The following is a 17,277-nucleotide window of genomic DNA, read 5'->3' on the forward strand; positions in this document are numbered from 1 at the left end:
ATACTATCTATAATCTACTTATTGATTACATACAAATGAAAAAGTATTTTGCCCGTTCGTGTGCCTGGATACGTCACCATATAAAAATATGGCCGATCTGAACTATTTAAATATATTTGACATAAGACCTGAAGTTTTCGTAGATGATAAAGGTTTTTATATACATAAACATGAATGATAAAATAGATGTAATAGATTTGCTTTGAGTGGCATGTGTGTTTATATGTCAGAAAAACCGGAATCTTTATTATAGTTATTAGGATTTTATTAATTAGGTGTGCGAGGCTCCCCGGCGTGAACCGTATAAACCGTACTAAAAGCCCAATCTCACCATTTTATATTTAGGGTGCGGAATCATGGCCCAGGATGATGCTTTTTATTTTTATTTAGATTATATGTTGATAATGTAAATATAACAGCTGAGGCAGCTGAGGACTTTGACACTGATAAGTTAATATCTATGTATAAGAAAAAAAATTAAAATTTATCTAAAACAAGGGACAATGTTTGATATTCACCCTTATGACGATTCAGCATCTACAGAATTAACATTTATGCTTTTGATGGGTAGTTACATCAGATTCTACATATCGGACGAACCTGTATCCTATGATAAAAACATACTTTTGGATTAAAAGCTTAATTAAAAGCTTAATTAAAAGTTTTAATTAAAAGTTTTAATTACTATGTGTACCCTGATAATGTACTTACTAATTCAAAATAAGATCAAATAAGTTACATTTTATCAATAAAAATAATCTGCCAAAAGTTTGCCAAAGTTCTGCCAAGTGGCAGGAATGTGGCAGTGTCTGCCAACTTGGCAGAAAAATGGCAGGCTTTTGATTGGTTGAATTTGTGGTTTCCCACATAGCCATTTTCAGAAAATACAACGTAAATTCCAATTGAAATAGGTCTCGCTTCATAACATTTCAGAAAATATGTCAGCTATTTATAACCAGGTTTTCTGAAAATATGAGAAAACGAAAGTAAAGTTAAAACCTGTGGGTTTTTAATTGTCCGGCATTGGTCGGTTTAGGTCAAAGGTTAAAGTTAAGTTGGGTCAAAATCGGGCTCGCTGCGGTATTTATATAACTACTACAACATTTAGATATAAATATATTACATTAGTAATGGTTATCTAATATGTTACCATAAATTGGTTACATAAACGAAAGACAGTCTACCTAATTTGTAGATATGAACTGTCCGACCTTTAAAACTAGCCGGGACTTGTAGCAACACTTGACAATGTCCGTTGTTAAAGCGCACAGCTGGTGAGACCTACCTATCCCATTAATATTTATGTACGCTAATGTTTTGATTATGAGCTCAATGATTTTTGGGATTGGACAAATCACTAAAAGTTTCATACATATAATGTATGATGTTTAGCGAAATCTCCAACTTGACAGGTATTTTTTCCTGTCTTAAAATCAACAAGATGTGAGTAAATAAAGAAAAAGTAAGTATTACTCTCGGTAGTGTAAAGTACCTGATTTGTACATCGTTTGTCAAGGGAGACGATTCCATATATCTTATTGTCTTTTACCAGTTGTATTACTTTCTATGAAGTACAACAACATTTCAAGAGGTATTTGTATTTTTGTTAATAACTGTTAGTAAATTATGTTATAGCGTTCAATAATCTTTTTAAACAATCTATGAAATATTTATGCAACTTCATGACTTAAATACAAGACATCCTACTTATATCGATTAGAGATGTTCCGCGTCGAATTGTAGATCAATGTCGCTTAAAGAAACTTGCAGGCACTTTTCACTCTGAAAGGATAACAGCCAGCTTCGGGGTCTTTAAGTGTCACGTAGCTTACGTTCAAGTTATGTCGGCTTGGTAGCTAAACGAAACATTCTTTGTGTATAATATTCACTATAATTTTTGAAGAGATAAGTAAAAACGTGTATTTAACCCTTAGCCTGCTGGCGGCGATTGGTTTTGCCTTTGCGACCAGTGCAGACCAAGATCAGCCTGCACATCCGTGCAGTCTGATCATGGTCTTCACTGTTCGCTATTCAGTCAGTAAATTTTCAGTGAACACCCCTTCGAATGATAAATGGTATTGCCCAAATTGAATGATGGACCAGTCCATTTTAGATATTTAGCAGGCTTAAGTATAAACAGCAATAACAAACCGTATTCAGATTCCAATCCCGCCGTTATGTCTTTCTATTATAATTTTTTCAAAGCACGTTACGAGAAAACACGAAGTCACTAGAAAGACACATTAAAAATTCAACTAAAGAAAAATGCAGAGATGCTCCGAAAGGTTTTCTAAAATATGCAATATTTACGGTAAAATGATTATCTACAAACTATCAGTTTTGTAAATTGACAAATGGTGGAACGATTGCTTTCTTTCTGAGTGTCTACGTTACCAAGTTTACTTTTCAGATGTTCAGATGTTGTATTTATAGATAGCCTAAGGATATTTATAATGCCTCCCTCCTTATGTGACAACCTTAGATGATATTCGATCTGCTAGTCTGAGACCTAGATGTAATACTTAACACTGGCTCACATATAAAATCATCAAGCTCGACAAATTGTACTAATACCAGCAAAGAAAGCCAAATAAAAATTCTAAATTACTACTAAATCAAATTATTTTCCATAAATATCATAGCAAAAATCACGACCGCTTTACAATAAAAATTACAGCTCAGATAAGATATCTCTGACAATAATTTTGCAGGACAACACAAAGCGTACTGATTTTTGTAACTTACTGTTATTGTATTATAGAAAAAAAATATGTATACCAGTAATAATAAGGAATAGATCCAGTCGAGGTTTTGTTGCGAAAATCAGAATAGATTTCTCCAAAGAGAGATAGCAAACGAAGCCATACTATCGGATGAAAATGTGTACATTCGGCACGTGCACTGAGGTTTAGCCTCAGATTTTTTAAATACGTTCTGTCCTTGTTTGCCTGTCTAACCGCATCATTTCATCACATTATAAACAAAGTAATGACCGACTGGTTGCTTTAAAGTCGTATTAAACCAAAGTCTAACTCTTACACTTACAAGTGCATCTGATGCTGCAGATTTATTGGTGTTGGAAGGTGAACCGCATCACCTGGTCAACACAAGTTTCTTTCCATCTAGAGAGGGTCATGTACATAACGAATATATATTTAGTGATCGTGCTGTAACCCCGACTGAAAGATCATGAAGACGAGGATATGTTATACAACTGATCACAGATTTAATTTTGATAAAAATATGCCGGATGTAACTTATTGACGTTAAATACGGTAATATGGATGAATTATCAAATGTAAACACACACTGCGTTTGATATAAATAACTTTGGTGGTGCAGTTGTTTACTAAATTATGCATTAAGCCAAGAAAATCTACAGCTCGATTATTTTTTATTTTCAGTCATTCGGGAACAGTGGCGATCCCATCCCATCCCAATTATGCCGTAACGACTAAAATAGGGAAAAGTTTGAATCGTATTACAAAGAAAATCTTTTATTGTTATAAACTTTCTAGAAGAAAAAAAAAAGCACATTGTTTATAAAGATGCATTTCAGGTTAATTCGGGCAAGTTGAAGCCAGATCAATTCCTAATTTAAAAAGTGCCTTCTTTCATATATAGATATAAAATTTTAAGCCGGCTGGACAAGGGAACATTCGGAAAACTAAATTTCGAAAAATCCAAGTAATGTATGTTTGTACAAAGAGCTACAAAAGTAAATATGTATTTTATAGTTATTTGATTTGTATATATTTCAGGTTTGTATATATATAGTTCAATTTCCAAGGAAAAAAGTACATATCTTCATGCAATTGACATTTTGAAATAATACAATGACGTAACGTCATAACAAAAAAAATACGGGAAACGTCGTAAACAGACGTTGCGGCAAACGAAGAAAATGTATAATACATCTCAAGAATACCCTATGTACATGCACAAAACAGAAACAGATACTGTACCATTCAAAAAGGGGAGATCATAAAAGTCGTAAAAAACATATATATGCTCGATATATAAGTTAAGGAATAACATTTAGATAATTGAATTAAAAGTAATGATGAAGAAAAATCAATTATAGATACTGTAAAAAGAAAGAATTACTCAAATAACCCACACGTTCTTTATGACAAAAATGATATTTAAGCATATATCAAAATAGCTTCAAAAATTAAAGGGAGGTAATAAAATTTAAAAACACAACTGTATAACGGGAAGGAAAAGAGATAAAAATTTAGAAAAAAAGCAATGGTGGTTTGTAATGGAATGATATTTGATTTTCGCGATCATTCGTTGCGATAGGTCCTTTTGATTTCGCCTTTGATATTCCGTGCTTAATAATTCTTCCGGATAGTTTTGTTTCAATAATTGTAACTTTAATTCTGAAATTCGTCTTTCTTGTAACTGTTTATCTGTCACTTTAGTGACTATTCTTGAAGCTAAGTTAAACGGTATATTAACCTTATTGTGTTTTGGTTGGCAGGAATTAAAGTTCAAGTAGTTATGTGTGTCAGTAGATTTACAGTACAAGACTGTCGTTATATTATTTCCAGACTTTTTAACAAGAATATCTAAAAACGGCATAATAACACAATTCTCGCAGCATGTGAACTATATACTTGGATGTTATTTATTCAGTTCTTGTAAGAATTCTAACGCGTTAATTTTCTTGTTCAGAATTAGGAAACAATCATCTAAAATTCGCTTCTAGTTAAGGCGTAGGTAACTGGAAAATTCAGAACTGTATCATTCCATGTTTAATATTGTTGTAAAGCGTTTCTTCTAAGTATCCAAGTACTAGTGTTGCGTAAGTTGGAGCGGCCTTCGTACCCTTTGCTGTGCCCTTTTTCTGGACATACCCTGTAAACATGAAGTCATTGGGCCAACGACGGAAAACCGTCAAAGGATAATCGTTGTTGGGCCACTGTTGGCCCAACAATGATTAATAAGTATTGTAAATACAGCTGTTGGCCAACTTTTGAACCAACTTTAAATTTCAGTCACAGATATCTCTGCATTGGCCCGATATTGATTTTCAGGAAAGACTTATACAGAGAAAACATCGTTGGCCCAACGTTGGCCAACGTTTGGTCCATTAGAAGTAATAATGTAATAGTTGTATATTTTACAGGTCACTGTTTTATCACAAGCCCCCACAGGTATACACAGGTTGTGTAGGTGTAACATGCAATATTTAATTATTATTCAACACTTTTCTGCACCAATTCGTAATCAGTTAAATTTGGCTAATTAAACTAAAAACTTATCTGCAGCCGTAATGATATTTTGAACTATTTCAAATCTACTTCCTTGAAAAAGTTTTGAAAAAAGTATTAAAAAAAAAAACATTACTAACTCTATAACAAATATCTAATTTTATACAATCATAAAATGTTTACAATAAGTGTGTTGAATATTCCGGAACATGAACTCTCGGTAACCCGAGTTATGTAAGAAATCCCAGAAAATGTGGTTAATTTTACTCTCTAGGCCAGATTTTATGCTTTATAGACATGTGAAGTAAAGGAAACTATTATACATGTGACAGGTCTAGATTTAACAAAAACCCGGTCTTCCAGCTATAAACTGTAAGTAGAAGTATTTTTTTAAAAATATTTTTTGATAAAGTTGTGGAATCTTATACAGAATTTCTTTTTATATCCTGTATGCATGTTATATTCACATGACTTGAACATATGTTAAAATACTTATATCTAAAGCTGGCGGATGGCACTTGTGTTGAGTATTAAATTCTGTAAATAAAATAACTCATTTTCTTGTTAATTCTAACATATTTTTCTCGGTTAAATACAGAAAAAAATTAATTTCATACATTTTACGCAAGTTTATGTCCAGAGGTTTATGTGCATTTTCTTTAGTTATCAATTTGACGTAGATGGTTTAATCAATATTATGATTTTTGTTTTTTACAGGGTGCTGTTCAAGGGAGTAATAATGGAATGCCTAGCACTGTGGTGCACAGGAAAAAACAAAAATATAAAAAGCTGCAACTTCAGTGAGAAAAGAAAACAAACAAACAGAACTTGGATATATAATGAGTTAATATATAGACAGTAATTCACTTTAGTAGGATTTAATTAGTGACTGAAATAAGAAAAATATTTAGATTGATAAAAGACTGGAATCAATATTTTACATGTTGTAGTGATGAAATATTCTGTTATATTTCTTCAGGAAAATTGCAAACAAACTTTAAATAAATGTTAGATTTCTTTTTGTTAAATGTTAACAAAATCACAACTATTTGAAAATAAAACATGTATTAAACAATGCTAGTTTGAGTCTTTTTTTTCAATTTCGTAATCGTTGGGATAGCGTTGGCATCCATCTTTGGCCAACAAAGAAACAGAGTTGGCCAAACGCTGGACCAACCGTAATAGACGAAAAAATACTGTTGGCCCAATGGAGGGCCAACGATGAGTGTAGGATATCAGTTGTTGGCCCAATGGAGGGCCAACGATGAGTGTAGGATACCAGTCGTTGGGCCAAAGGTCTACCAACCGTTGGGCCAACGTTGCGCCAATTAGCAAAATGGCGTTGGGCCAACGTTGGGCCAACCATGATAGACGAAAAAATGCTGTTGGCCCAATGGAGGGCCAACGATGAGTGTAGGATATCAGTTGTTGGCCCAATGGAGGGCCAATGATGAGTGTAGGATACCAGTCGTTGGGCCAACGGTGTACCAACCGTTGGGCCAACGTTGCGCCAATTAGCAAAATGGCGTTGGGCCAACGTCGGAAATCTTCGTTGGGCCAACGAAGAGTCTGCCGTTGGCCCAACGTTGGGCCAACGCATGTCTGCTATCTGGGTAGAATCTACCGTCAAAATCAAAAAAAAGTTATTCTGTTATATACTCTGAAGAGATTTAAGAATGAAAGTTATTTTAAAACGTGTCTCTATTTTTCTGGTATTTTTTTTCTATCCATAAACGAACTGCTTCCAATCCAAGGTCATGTGGGATATTTGTGTATAAGCTAATTACATCAAAGGTTACGAGTGTTGAATTTTCTCCAATCTGTTCTGGTAAATAGTTAAGAAAGTCTAAGTCGTCTCTGATGAAACTGGGGACCTCTTTACAAAATGGTTTTAGTATAATATCAAGAAAATGGCTGAGTCTCTGGGTAACACTATTAGGTCCACCTACTATTGGTCTGAAAGGAAAGTCATCTGGGATTGGGACTTTTATGTATTCTGAGCTTTGTTTTGTCAGTTCATCTGCTATTATCTTACTTTTATAGATCTTCGGTAAGCCGTAGAAATAACTAGTTGTGTATTCAAAATTTAATAAATAATTTTTCTTTCTTCAGTATACCTTTGCCGTACTTATTTATAGTATCCTGTATTAACGGTTGCGTTCTGGAATCTGCATGTTCATCTATGCTTTCGTAATAACTTGTGTCACTCAACATTTCTAAAATTTTGTCTCTATAATATTTCTTATCCATACACACTACGGCTCCGCCTTTATTTGCTTCTTTGATAATTATTGATTTATTATCTAGTAGCGTTTTTAATGCAGTTTTGCTGTTTGTTGATAAATTACTTTTAATTGAAGTATTGATATCTGTGGGGTATTCTTTCAAGAATTGAATCACTTCCTCCAATACCTTGTCTTTGCAGTTTTATTTCTAACTAAAGGAATATCTTCTGTTGTCTGTGCTTCCTCGTCTTCCCCGTACATTCAATCAGGGCTGTTATATTTCGATCTTCTCAGATCGTTCAGCACGACGTTTATGTCGTGTTATTGGTACTGTTTAGTTTCTCAACGTGACCATTTCGGCCTGGCTGGTTCCAATACTCCCGCTTTCATAGCCTTGGGTATTGTATAATCACCCCTTGGATATGGTGCCTGCTTTTTAATTTTGTCTGTTGACAGTTCCTATGATATGCAAGCTCAATAACCTCAGATCCCCTTTCTAAATTCCAGTTTGTTTAGTTCTGCCCATTGTTTTCTCGTTTGGGGCAAACCTTTTACTTTATCTGGGGACCAAAACGCCGCTCTTCATGGAATTACACGCCTCAACATGTGTATCATTGAAGGTTCCATGTTCACCGCCGTTTGAATACATCTGCGGATGTCTCTAAATTGCTTTTTGTACTTTTAACATGTGTAAATGTTGAGTTCTGCTCAACCCGGGGCTAGTGGGCGTGGACGGTAGCATGCATTTCCACTACCGTCCATGAACAGGCTCAATCAAACCGAGCCTGCAACATTTTCGTTGATGTCGTGTTGGGCGACCTGTGAATGTTCAACTTTTCTCTATTTAATTATCACAGCAGCGTTGTTTGTGCCGTGTAGCGGCCGTAAAAGGTCTCCCCGTACATCCAATCAGGGCTGTTATATTTCGATCTTCTCAGATCGTTCAGCACGACTTTTATGTCGTGTTATTGGTACTGTTTAGTTTTTCAACATGACCATTTCGGCCTGGGTGGTTCCAATACTCCCGCTTTCATAGCCTTGGATATTGTATAATCACCCCTTGGATATGGTGCCTGCTTTTTAATTTTGTCTGTTGACAGTTCCTGTGATATGCACGCTCCATAACCTCAGATCCCCTTTCTAAATTCCAGTTTGTTTAGTTCTGCCCATTGTTTTCTCGTTTGGGGCAAACCCTTTACTTTATCTGGGGACCACACGCCGCTCTTCATGGAATTACACGCCTCAACACGTGTATCATTGTAGGTTCCATGTTCACCGCCGTTTGAATACATCTGCGGATGTCTCTAAATTGCTTTTTGTACTTTTAACATGTGTAAATGTTGAGTTCTGCTCAACCCGGGGCTAGAGGGCGTGGACGGTAGCATGCATTTCCACTACTGTCTATGAACAGGCTCAATCAAACCGAGCCTGCAACATTTTCGTTTTTGTCGTGTTGGGCGACCTGTGAAGTTTCCACTTTTCTTTATTATTGTAAAATAATTCACTCAATCTTAATTTTCGGCAAAATTCTTTGAAATCAGTCTGAAGTTCTATTTTATTTCCATGAGGGGTTGGCGTAAACCTAAGACCCTTACTTAATAAATTAACTTCATTATTACTTTAATCTATCGTTGAAAGGTTAATTACCTTAGGGTTAACTCGATTGTATGATTTATCCGAGCACTTTCCTGTATGTTTCGTCGTTGCTTTCTGCGTTTTTTGTTCCCGCCACCATCTTTGTCGAATGGAAATTGTTCTAAAAAAGACTTTCTTACGTTTTTCTCCAATGTATGTGATTCCTTGTCTTGTAACGGGTCTGCTTTGTATAAATGGGTTATCAATAGGCGAGTTCGTATCCCTTCTATGTTGTTTTCTTCTGTTATAATTGATACTGTTTTGGTTATTAATTCCGCTTTGGGGATTGTTATTTACACTTCTCCCTGGTACATTTTCTCTCTGTTCGTATTTACGGACAGGCCTGTAACTTCAGATCTACGCTGTTCGTTTTCTGGTGAGCTATTAGACATTCTTGTACTTTTTACTCTATTTTCTTAATAAACTGCATGTATTATTACACAGGTTTTTTTTTTTCATTATTGAAGAAACCATCTTATGCAAGTGATTTGAAGCCAAAGACTTTAACCACTTGGCAACACTCACAGTGCCCCCTCACACCAAAATGAAGGTGAAGGATTGAACTATACCATACTACTATCTTAATAACAATTTGTGCATCATTATTCTTTTAAGGTAACAAAATATGTAAAAGTTACTTTAAGTCTATGGTTATCTTCAAACAGGTTCAAATCTCTTAAACAGCTAATAAAACATTTTTATGCAGTTTAAGTCTCTTCACTTTTAGACTTCTGATAGCAAGTATAATTATAACTAATTCTGTAATTGAAATCTTATTGTTATGTGATTGCAAATTGGAAAATATGATGAACATGATGAATTTCTTTCTATTTTGTCTCTGGAACCCTCATTTTATTATTCTGCACATGTGCATGTCTAAGTAACTATACTAAATTAAAAAATGAATTTATAAAATAAACACATTTTAGAAAGATATGCAAAACTCCTTTTTTATGCAAAACTATTTGGTGGTATATTTAAATTAAAAAGCAGAATGGTCTGTGTTAATAGGCAAATTCCCTCTCTTCTTACTTATTCAAATTCCCTGTCTTCTTTCTTATTCCATATACATGTCAAGTTTTACTGGTATTTTTTTTCAAATCTTATTAAAAATGTTCTTACATTAATTGCATTTTAAGCTCATCTGAGCATGAACACATGGATGCCAGAGGGCATGGTCACTTTTCCTGATATGTATATATATGTGAAACTGCTGTTCCAGTTTTGAAATAATTTCACACAAATGGGCCTTTTATGACCTTCTATAAAGACTGTACAACTGTACAAATTATTTTATTTTTTTTGTTATAAACATGGGTGTCAGGAGTAATTGTCACTTTTTCCATATTTGTAATATTGGAAACTTTAAAAATGTTCTGGTCAGAAACAGCAGGGCCAATTTTAAAACAATTTTACACACATTTTCCTATGTGTATCTTGCCTGTGATATATAAGGGTTTAACTGTCTACCATTATTGTTCAGCTTATTCCTTCATTCAGAAATCATGAGGGGTGTCGACATAACTTAATATTCACCAGTCCTAAGTATTACATTTTCTACATTAACATTTTTTCAGAAGGGCTCTCATGTTATTACTAATACATTTTTATTAAGTAAAGCATGTGTTCCAGATCATTTTACTCAGGAGTTTTAATGTATATATAGTTACTACAAAATTAATGCTAACTAAAAAAAAATTTTCATCGTTATACATTATGTTATCTACGGTGAAACTTTATATAACTTTAAGAAATGACCATTGATACTTTCCCTTTATTGATATTGAGTTAAATTAATATTAACTAGAAATAGTATATTCCAAGTGGTGACTTTTTTTTCCATATATATAAAATAAAATTGTTGTCTGCATGTCAGATATTTTCTCATAGCTGATCCCTCCACTGTAACAAACCTATATTATCAACACATATAAATGCATATTTCAGATTGGTACTTGAAAGTCAATGGTTGATCATGCTGACCATCTTTAATTTAATGGGGAAAGATTAACCAATATCTGCAGCTGGACAGGCTGTCACCACAGTTCAATGATTTAGGTAAGGATGGACATACTTACAGATCTATATGAACATGGTGAATGGTTCTTTATAAAAGTATTTGTAAGTTATACTATATAAGTTACAAATCTCATAGACTAGCCACTAGACTGATAATTAAGAATTAGTAAAAAAAAAAATTCAACCTTTGTCATTTTTCTTACTTTGATGTAATAGTGTCAGATGCCAGTCCAATTTAGTGATTTTATTTTGGAGAAATTACTTTTATGTAATCACAGGATGTAGACTAGCTATATTCACAATTTTAGAAATATTTCAAAAAAAGATATATCATAGTCTAGGAGCTAGTCTACAGATATCAGTGTGTTTACTGGCAAATATGCCATTAGTGCATTATATAGACATGATAATTTGTAGTGTCAGTATGACAGATATGTTAAAAGGAAAAGTATGACAATAGGATTTGAAAAAAAAACTTCGCCCATATTTATCAAACTTTGAAAGTTCTTAGAGTTTAAAATCATTCTAATGTTAAGATTTAGAGAGTAAAATACTTAAAGTTTGTAAAGCAGTTAAAGTGTTTTCATTATATTATGTATGTCATTACTATGGCGACAGTTGACAAAATATTTTTGATAATGCAAAATTTCTCTTGTAAGGAAATCTGGAGAACTTATAAATGAATATTGAAACCTATGTCTTTGAACATGGAATACTTACCAAAATGTAGGTACAGTGTATGTAGAAACTAAGTCCTTTTTTTGCTTTTATAACATGTTATTGTTTTGTTTTTTTTACCTCTGTGCTTTATTAGCTCGACTATACGAAGTATAAGGAGAGCTATCCTACTCGCCCCAGCGTCGGCGTCGGCGTCTTTCCGCCTCCCCACCTTGGTTAAAGTTTTGGTGCACTTTCTCTTTTTTCAACTTATCTCTGTAATTACTTAATGGATTTGATTCAAACTTGAAATACTTATTCCTCATCATCATCCACATCATCTGACATAAGGGCCATAACTCTGGCACCAATATTTCATGAATTATCCCCCCTTTTCACTTAGATTGTCAGGTTAAAGTTTTGATGCACTTTCACTCTGTTATTACTGAATGGATTTGATTCAAACTTAAAATAGTTGTTCAACATCATCACCCACACCATATGACGCAAGGTGCCTAACTCTGGCACCAATTTTTCATTAATTATTCCCCCTTTTTACTTAGAATTTTAGGTTAAAGTTTTGATGCACTTTCACTCTGTCTCTGTTATTACTGAATGGATATGATTCAAACTTAAAATAGTTGTTCAACATCATCACCCACACTATATGACACAAGCTGCATAACTCTGGCACCAATATTTAATAAATTATGCCCCTTTTTGCTTAGGATATACTTATATAGCGTTTTGATACATTTTATCTTTACCTCTCTTATTACTTTAAGTTGATATTTTTGACATAGACTCAGGCTATTGTGCAATATCTTCATCCACAATTGGAGTCATTAAACACTCCAGTGACAGCTCTAGTTTCCTCAAATGTGCCCAGTTTCACTATCCAGCATCGAAATAGTCGAGCGCGCTGTCTCCTTAGACAGCTCTTGTATCATTTTTGCACTATAATTTTTTTCTTAACAGTAATCTAAAAATTAATATACTTCCAGTTAAGACAATGAAATCGAAGAACTTCATGCTAACACTTGCATCAGTGGAAGTACTTCTTATTGGATAGAGAACTTGTCAAGGTCAGTGATATTTGTAATGTTTTATATCAATATTTTGTTTTGCCTTTTTAGCTCACCTGTCACATAGTGACAGGGTGAGCTTTTGTGATCGCCCTTCGTCCGTCGTCCGTCCACAATTTCGTGTCTGCACGATAGTGGTTTCATTTATGATTTTATTTTAACCAAACTTGCACACAACTTGTATCACCATAAGATCTTAATTCCTTTCTTGAACTGGCCAGATCCCATTATGGGTGCCAGAGTTATGGCCCTGAAAGGGGCAAAATTAGCTATTTTGATCTTTCCTGCACAATAGCAGCTTCACTTATGATTTGATTTTAACCAAACTTGCATAAAACTTGTGTCACCATAAGATCTCAGTTCCTTTCTTGAACCGGCCAGATTCCATCATGGGTTCCAGAGTGATGGCCCCTGAAAGGGCCAAAATTAGCTATTTTGACCTTGTCAGCACAATAGCAGCTTCATTTATGATTTGATTTTAACCAAACTTGCATAAAACTTGTGTCACCATAAGATCTCAGTTCCTTTCTTGAACTGGCCAGATTCCATTATGGGTTCAAGAGTTATGGCCCCTGATAGGGCCAGAAATTAGCTATTTTGACCTTGTCTGCACAATAGCAGCTTCATTTATGAATTGAATTTAATCAAACTTGCACAAAACTTGTGTCACTATAAGATCTTGGTTCCTTTCTTAAACCGGCCAGATCCCGTAATGGGTGCCAGAGTTATGGCCCCTGAAAGGGCCAAAATTAGCTATTTTGACATTGTCTACACAATAGCACCTTCATTTATGATTTGATTTTAACCAAACTTGCACACAACTTGTATCACCATTATAAAGATCTCGATTCCTTTTCATACGCCTGAAGGAGCGTATTATGTTATCGCCTCGGTGTCGTCTGTCTGTCTGTTGGTTAGCAATTTCCCTTCCGTTCTGTAACTCTTGAACCCCTTGAAGGATTTCAAACAAACCTGACAAATATGTTCACCTCATGGAGCTGTGAACTGCATAGGTGGATTATCCATCAACCTGGCGTAAGCAGTGGTTCAAGTTTATTTCTTAAGTTAAATATATTTTAGCTTTCAAAGATACTGTATGCACATGTTTGACACGGGACGCTGTCAGCAATATTTTCAGAGTGATGCCCCGTTTTTATTTAGAAATTTGATTGACATTATCCATAATGATAATTATCTCTGCAATGCATTGCAGTAAGGGACAATTTACAAGGCTAGACTATTGATAGACTAGCTTCTGTTTTATCATAATAAGCTACTATAAAGCTACTGTTCAGTACACAGATTGCATGTGACCATTTTCATCTTTACAGCCAATCACTTCTTACCTTTACAACAAGTTTAGAAGACTTGATTAAATTAGGGCTTAATAGTGATAAGATACAATAGTACTTTCATTTTATGATGAATCAAGTTTTATTACAATGATATTTAATTAAAACGCAATGGAGCGCTTCATTAATTTCTAATAAAATCCAGCAGTGATAATAATAATTGAATAGAAAGTACTTGCCACTTCTCTTATTGTGTTTTAAAAACATTTTAATTATTTTTGTTAGATACAGGTAAAGTTTTTCTAGAAGGATGAGAATTGCATTGCTGTAAGAGTTAATTTTAATTGGTTGGGACATTACTCAACATGACTGAGAAATTACAATTATATATCATCAACTAAAAAATATGTGTATTCTGAAAAAAGCTGCATTTCAATCAATAAAATGCGAACACTGAAAATAACCAATTTTTGTATGTACATATCTCTAAAATTTATGATCCTCTGACATGGACTACATGTCAAGTCCACAGGTGTTTTATGGATCCTTATCAGATTGGTTTGGACAGGATCCTGATTAGTGGGGATTATAAATATATAGGGAATATGCTAGTTGACCTATAAGAAAATACAGGCTAAAATTGTCCAGATATTGATAAAAATAAGCTAGTTTGATCAGAATTAGGTAGAAAATGAGCATTTATATAAGATCTTGTCAACAAACCTACCAAAAACCAAGTTAGGTAACTCTTGGTTGAAATTATCTTGAATTATGGTCCTTTTTTGACTTAAAAGAATTGAGCACAAGAACTAACACTATCATGAGTTATATCATGTGTTTTCTTGTTGTTGTTTTTTTGTTTTCTTGTTTTTGTTTTTTTTGTTTTGTTTTCTTGTTGTTTTTTTTTTTTTGCTACATTAAAATGTTGAATGTCAGTGTGACCTTCATATAAAGTAGCATATTATTAAGCAAAAAGCAGACTTGTTAAAAAGAATGAGGAAAATGTTTTGGATTAAACCAAATTTAGCTATTTCTATATGCAATATATTTGTCATTTGATACTGCAATTAAGTGACATCATTATAAAATATTTTTCTATCTATTTTAGGTCAGACATCAACTTTTGAAGTTGCTTTCTTGGCACATCATGCTGTCCAGTGGAGTTCATACCATATGCCAGGCCTTTATACATGGTCAAAGAAGATGAATTTGTTATTCAGTTTGTGAAATTTGATTTAAGGAGGACTTTCATATATGATGATTATATTCAGCAGATTATCTTCAAGTGTGCACTTTATAGAATCACAGTTTCTAGGAGGTTTTCAGTTTAAAGTTAGATTAATTGAAAAATGAAGAAAAGTACATTGTTAGAACTTCAAATATGCAACATAAAGGTGAATATAGGTAAATTCATAAATTCTCACCACAGGGTGTGTGGGTTAGTGGCTTTGAGTTGTGCAAATTCAGTACATAGATCTATAATTTTAATCGGCTGAGAATTTCTTCCCTTAAATGATGGATAAGTCTTTAATATTGAAATAAATTTGCATCTGTGCTTCTATGGCATTACTAGGAAAGACACGTTATTATACATTCTACATTGTAACAGTTGGTGTTTAGATCCTATAATTGTAAAACATAAAATAAAAGTTTGAAAGTTTCAAAAAGATCGTTTTCTTTAATATGATTTTCCTTTAACCCAATCCAGTTAAACCCATCCAGTTTGTTAAACACTTATTGAAAAATATTTTTAAAAGTGTCTAGAGTTTCATACCTGATAACTTAATTGAGCCGCGCCATGAGGAAATCACATAGTGGGTTTGCGAACAGCATGGATCCGGACCATGACGTGCATCTGCGCAGTCTTGCAGGATCCATGCTGTTCGCTACACAGTTTCTCCAATTCCAATAGGCTTTGAAGGCAAACAGCATTGACCTGACCAGAATGTGCGGTATGTGCAGGCTGTTCCGGATCCATGCTGGTCGCAAACCAACTATGTTGGTTTTCTCATGGCACGGCTCATATTTTTTGATTGACCTACTTACCCAATTATTTATACCCGTTGATGCAGAAATCAGTCCTGAATAATTTTATATATCATATTGGTATATATGTCTAAAAGCTAAGACCGCCTGTGCGACTATCACAGCTATACCCGAAACCGTGTGATTCTCACGCCGTTTTTTGTAGAGCCCGTTGTCCAAATGGCTGTTCGGTGTCCGTCCGTATTTCGTTGTCCTGACCATAAGTTTGTCATTGATTGATTGTAGGATTTTAAAATAAGTTGTCACAATTGTTCACCAATCATTAGACGGCGTGTCGCGCGCAACACCTGAGTCAACATCTTACGGTCAAGGTCACACTGGGATTAAAGGTCAAATACGGCTATTATTGACTTTGTCTGGACAATAACTTCGTCATTGAATGTGGGATTATAAAATGACCTGGCACAGTTGTTCACCATCGTCAGATGGTGTGTCGCATGCAACACCTGTGTCAATATCTCAAAGGTTAAGGTCAATATCTTAATGGTCAAGGTCACACTTGGAGTTTAATGGTCAAATATTGCTATAATTGACCTTGTCATTGAATGTGGGATTTTAAAATAATTTGGCACAATTCTTCACCACCATGAGACGGCGTATCGCGCGCAACACCTGTGTCAATATCTCAAAGGTTAAGGTCACACTTGGAGTTTAAAGTTCAAATATGGCTATAATTGACCTTGTTCGGACAATAACTTTGTCATTGAATGTGGGATTATAAAATAACCTGACACAATTGTTTTATTTGGCACAAATGTTTGCCTCAGTGAGACAGAGTTTTCGTGTGCAACTCCCAGTCCTTTGACAGCCGGCGGCTTGACATGTTGCCCTTGGGCATCTCGTTTTCAAAGTATACATGTCTAATACTAAGACCGCCCGTGCGATTATCACGGCTATACCCGAAACCGTGTGATTCTCACGCCGTTTCCTTTTTTCAAAGGATGTGGCTTTGATGCACACGCCCGATTTGATACGCGCCTGAATACCCAATTATTTATACCCGTTTATGCAGAAATCATTCCTGAATAATTTTATTTATCATATTGGTATATATATGTCTAAAACTAAGACCACCCGTGCGATTATCACGGCTATACCC

The 17,277-nt window shown here is 34.4% G+C and overlaps 1 long non-coding RNA gene across 1 annotated transcript; it reads left to right on the plus strand.

Annotated features, from left to right (window-relative positions):
• Positions 1-10,860: 10,860 nt before the first annotated feature.
• Positions 10,861-15,782, plus strand: LOC123564879 (uncharacterized). The gene is made up of 3 exons (XR_008368389.1): positions 10,861-11,137; positions 12,760-12,840; positions 15,241-15,782. It is a non-coding gene; the product is annotated as an uncharacterized LOC123564879 (long non-coding RNA).
• Positions 15,783-17,277: the final 1,495 nt, after the last annotated feature.

The sequence above is a fragment of the Mercenaria mercenaria genome, chromosome 18 (assembly GCF_021730395.1).
Source record: "Mercenaria mercenaria strain notata chromosome 18, MADL_Memer_1, whole genome shotgun sequence".
NCBI lineage: Eukaryota > Metazoa > Mollusca > Bivalvia > Venerida > Veneridae > Mercenaria > Mercenaria mercenaria.